This window comes from Dipodomys ordii, unplaced genomic scaffold (assembly GCF_000151885.1).
Source record: "Dipodomys ordii isolate 6190 unplaced genomic scaffold, Dord_2.0 Scaffold12, whole genome shotgun sequence".
Lineage (NCBI taxonomy): Eukaryota > Metazoa > Chordata > Mammalia > Rodentia > Heteromyidae > Dipodomys > Dipodomys ordii.
In genome coordinates, this window is record NW_012267228.1 from 6,409,544 (window position 1) to 6,415,139 (window position 5,596).

A 5,596-nucleotide genomic window follows, 5' to 3' on the forward strand; every position below is an offset into this window, starting at 1 on the left:
GAGGAGAAGGGAGTGGAGGGGAAGGAGGAGGAGGAAGTGGGGGGGGAGGAGGGAGAGGGAGAGGGGAGGAGGGGAGGAGGAAGAACTGGGGAGGGGGAAGAACTGGGGAGGGGAAGGAGGTGGAAGTGAGAGGGGGAGGAGGGGGAGGAAGGGAAAGGGGAGGGAGAATGCTCTCTGCCTTCCCCAAGGGCCAATCCCAGCCTTCTACCCCATGTGCCCCCAAACCCCGGCCTCCCCCAGCTGGGCCGGGAAAAGCCAGAGGTAAGTCAGAAGGGACGGTAAGGTGAACTCTGTGAAAGCCGAGCCGGCCGGGGCTGGGGCTGAGGGTGGGGCTGAGGGTTCACGGAAGGTAACGGCACTCGCTTGAAAATTCAGGGGACCTGAGGGAGCATCATCTTTCAGGAAGATGCCCCGAGCTGCGAAGAGGCCACCTGTGCCCCGGCCTCAGGTGCCCGGACGGCTCACCAGGCTGCACTTGGCAGTGTCACCCTCCGGCCTCACCACGTGACCACCTGACCTCGGCTGGGGAGACACAGACTGTTTTCCCATTATAAGGTCAGAGAGAGAAGCGTAGACAGCAGGTGGCACTTCCAGGCATGGGGGGGGGTAATCAGAACAATACAACCCATTCCCTCAAAAGGATTTTGGCCTCCATCCATGGCCAGAACCCCTGGGGACGCCTCAGACTCCCCCAGAGGAAAGGGAAGGCCTTCCAAAAGCCCGGGGCCCAGGACAAGGGCTGAAGCTGGAAAATGTGACTGGAAGGCCGCTCACCACAGGGTTTTTTTTCCCGGTGAAAGGTTGACTCAGCGCAGCAGGCCCGGCTGGCTGCCACTCAGGCCGGTGACTTGGACATGTCTGGACAGTGCTGGCCTTGTGTACAGGTCAGCGGGGGGGGGGGGGAGGGGGGAGGGCAGGCAGGCCTCCCTCCACAGCCACAGGAGGTCCCCCCAGCACAGAGCCAGCCAGGCTGGGGAAGGCTGGGGGAACACCCCACCCACTGCAGGGAACTCTAACATCCACAGGCACTAGAATTGTGGGCTTCCTTCCCCATAGGGACTGTCAACGGAACACAACCCTAAACTTAAAATAATGCAGACAGACTCCAACAACTCTTGGCGTTCCTTCTCTGAGCATCATCATGAGCTCTTTTTTATTTATTTTCTTGCCAGTTGTGGGGTCTGAACTCTGGGCCTGGGCGCTGTCCCTCAGCTCTTCAGCTCAAGGCGAGCGCTCTACCACTGGAGCTACAGCACCACTTCCTGCTTTTTTCTGCTTATGTGGTGCTGAGGAATCCAACCCAGGGCCTCATGCATGCAAGGCAAACACTCAACCACTGAGCCCCCTTCCCAGCCCTCAATGAGCTCTTTATTTTGAAATGCCCAAAGGAAATTGTCTTCCCTGTTTGGGAATGTCTGGGCATCGCAGTAGGGACTTGACTCCTCACTCTCTTCCTGCCTCTGTCCATCTGACACCCCAGGATCTTTCAGCAAGAATGTTTGAGTCATGCATTGGTTTAAACCCTGCCTGTGCCATCCGCGAGCTGTGTGACCTTGAATGAGTCAACTGAATTTCCAAGGAGTCTGGACGGTGCAGAAGTGTAAAAACGGAGCTGATCCAAGATGCCTGGTGTGTACGCAGGAGACCTTATCGCTCCTCAGGTCATTCCTCCCAGTGTACTGCTTTCAGGAAAAGAATGTTACCATCCATCATTTACACTTCAGTGTGAGCAAGTTCCTGTGAATTCATTGAGTCAACAAATGCTTACGCTATCTCAATATGGCTGGCTTGAGCTCCGAGCTGAAGACTCCTCCTAGCGGAACTTTCGTCCTGGTAATATAGCAAGCAGATGATTGCGCTGGCCTCTTCTGCTTCCTTGACCCAAGTCCCATCTGCCCCTGCCAATAGCTCATAGGCGTGTGTGGGGAGCATGCAGGGTCTCCCTAAATTCTCATGAATTTGGCATGAGTTGAGTGAGGATTTTGTGGCCAGTAGAAGGATACACATGGGACCATGATAATCCATATTTTTCTTTTTGGTTTTCTGAGATAAGTTCCCACTAGAGAGCTAGCCCATGCTGGCCTACAACTTGAGATCCTTTTGCAACAGCCTCTTAAGGACTGGGATTATGAATTTGTGCCACCACACCCAGCTTCTATTGTGTGTGTGTGTGTGTGTGTGTGTGTGTGTGTGTGTGTGTGTTGGTCTTGGGCTTGAACTCAGGGCCTGGACACTGTCTCTGACGGTTTTTTGTTGTTGTTGTTGTTGAAGGCTAGAGTTTTACCACTTGAATCACAACTCTACTTCCAGCTCTTTGGTGGTTAGAGATGAGAGTCTCAGGCTGGCTTCAAACTGTGATCCTCAGATCTCAGCCTCCTGAGTAGTCAGGATTACAGGTGTGCACTATAGGCAACTGGCTGAGATGTTTTATTCAGAATCCAAGAAATACAGGTCTTTCCCTCCCTCCCTTCCTTCTTCCTTCCTCCTCCTTTCCCTTCTCCTCTTGCTTCCTTCCTTCTTTCCCTTCTTCCCTCTCTCCCTTCCTTCTTCCTTTCTCCCTCTTTCCCTTCTTCCTTCTCTCTCTCCTTTTTCTTTGTCAAGAGAGAGCTGTCCCCCACCTCCTCCATTCTGCTTCAATTCCCGAGACCCTGGGCACAATCCCTATTCCTACAGGCTCATCCATAATTGTCTTTTAGTCTTAATTTGCTCTTGAGACAGTCACATTTCTGTCCCTTTCCTGCACAAAAGGCGGGTGTGGGGACAGCAGGTTGTCATCTCCAGGACATCAAAGTTGCCCAGGCTGGCAGTGTCCCAGCCCCTTGGTCCCAGCCCGAGGCTGCCCCTGGCCCAAGGGGCCTTGTGATGTCCCCACGTCCTTCCTACCTCTGCGACCTTGGCGAGTTCTCCAAAGGGTGGGAGGGAGCCCCCCCCATCTCTAACCAAAGAGGCTGTCTGGGTCCAAATCCAGCCACATCACAAGACGGAGATCAACATGTCAGTGGCTTCCCAAGCTCAGGGGCGAGGCTCTGCCCGCTCCTGTTCGGGCCAAACGGATGGCTTGGGATAAACAGGGGTGGTGTTGGGTGGGGTGTGCGGGCCGCTGGAGGGCCTCCAGTCCCTCCTAAGGCAGGGGAGGAAGGGCCATCGTTTAGAACCTTGTACCCCCCTGTGCCCAGGCTGGTCAGTAGCAGAGCCAGATACAGGGCAGAGAGGGGAAGGTGCTCCCTTTGAGGGGGCGAGCAGAGCCAGCCTCCCTGCCTGCCTCTCTCCCTCATACATGGCCGCCCCAGAGGGGAGGGGGGGGGTTCGGAATAGATGATCCCATGAACACATCAGGAAACATATGTGAACTCTACCCTTTTGGTCTCCTCTTTGAGCCTCTGGGGCTCCAGAGACCTGAGACACACCTGGCCTCTGGCCAGGCTCGAACCTGAGATGCTGGCTTTCTTCCAGAAGTGAATCAGCGTCTTGCTTATTCCTCCTCAGCCAAATGCTGAGGATACACACACACACACACATTTATATTATATACTATATATTTATATTATATAAATATGTTTACTATATATATGTATATATATATATATATATATATATATGATGTGTGTGTGTGTGTGTGTGTGTGTGTGTGTGCATGCTGGTATTGGGGCTTCTTGAACTCAGGGCCTGGCCACTGTCGTTAGCTTTTTCATTTTTCATTCAAGGCTGGTGCTCTACCTCTTGAACCACAGTTCCACTTCTATATTTTGGCAATTACTTGGAGAGAAGAGTCTCCCAAGCCAGGCGCCAGTGGCTTATGCCTGTCATCCTAACTACTCAGGAGGCTGAGATCTGAGGATCGAAGTTCAAAGCCAGCCCAGGCAGGAAAGTCTGTGAGACTCGTATCTCCAATGAACCAACAGAAAACTGGGTATGGCGCTGTAGCTCACGTGGTAGAGTGGCCTTGAGCTGAGGGACAGTGCCCCAGGTCCAGAGTTCAAGCCCCATCTCACACACACACACACACACACACACACACACACTGAATCTCACAAACTTCTTGCCCAGGCTGGCTTTGAACCATGATCCTCAGAGCTCAGCCTCCAGAGCTGATAGCTAGGACTGCAGGTTCAGTGCAAGCTTTGCCTCCCAGTCTTGTGATGAAAGGCTTCCTCCACTGCCATCCCCAGAAGAGTACAGCACAGCCCCTCCTTCAACCCACGCGCTGGCCCTCAGCACAGTCCACCTGTGTGTGGGCTCCCATGTACTGTCCGATTCGGCACTGAATCTGCTTGGCTGTGGAATGGTGCGGCAGGTGGGTAGACAGGTGAGAGGACACAGGTAAGGAAACAAAGTGGCTTATCTGGTCCTCACATTGTGTCAGAGTACATGCCTCCTAGGGGAATTAAATGAGGTAATATGTGCCAAAGCCCAAAGGAAGATCTCAGTTTAGAAGCAGATCTGTACCACAGGACCAGTGTCGCCTCAGATGAGACATTTCAACTCGCGGAGCTTAAATCTCAACCAGGGGCACACTGAAAATGGTTTTAAGCCAGACCTTGTTAGCTCATGCCTGTCATCCTAGCGACTTGGGAAGCTGAGATCTGGAGGATCTCAATTCCAAGCCAGCTGCGGGCACTGCCAGCAAAGTGTTTCTCAACCAACAGTTGCACACCGAGGCGCACACCTGTCCCTCCAGCTATGTGGGAGATAGATCACCAGGATCATGGTTCTAGGCTAGCCTGGCAGAAACGCTGGCGAGTCTCTCTCTGAACTGAAGAAGCTGGTGTGTGGTGGCGAGCACCTGTCATCTTAGCCACACAGGAAGTATAAAATAGGCTCACAGTCCAGGCTTGTACTGGGGTAAAAGAAAAAAAAAAAGCATGTTTCTATGTCAAAATATGCAAAAAAGGACTGAAGAAGGGAGGCCCTGAGTATAAAACCTATACTTGGTGGTGGTGGTGGTGGGGGTTGGCCAGGTTTGGTGGCACAAGCTTTGTAATTCCACCCCCTTGGAGGTTGGGGGGAGGATTTCAAATTCAGAGTCAGCCTGAGCTCGGTCCACTGAAGAAGGAAGTTTTAAATAAAAGGAAGGATTTGGAACATTAGTATCCACCCTTCGGAGTTACTCTAAGAATCAGAGATAATTAACACCAAGTCCTTAGTCAGGGTCCTGTTGTAGGGAAAGTATTCAAAATAACCGCAGTTATTGCTACTTCTACTTTTTTTTTTGGGGGGGGTGCCAATCCTGGGCCTTGAACCCAGGGCCTGGCGCTGTACCCGAGCTGTTTTCACTCAGGGCTGGTTGGTGCTCTACCCCTTGAGCCACAGCCCCATTTGGGCCTTTTTGCTGGCTCTCTGGGGGATGAGAAGGGTTCATGGGCTGGCTGCTCCAGTCTGGCTTTGAACCACGGTTCTCAGGGCTCAGCCCCGCGTAGCTATGACGACCGGCGTGCGCCACCGCGGTCCCGGCTTGGAGAGACCCTCGGCCCGCCCTCCGCCATGCCGCCCGGGCTCTGGCGTTTCTGCCCTCTGATCGGTCTTGCATTGGTCGGTGGAGGCCAGGAGGTCCGGCTCCCGGTTTGGGGGCGGGGGGGGGGCCGTGCCAGGGCTGCCC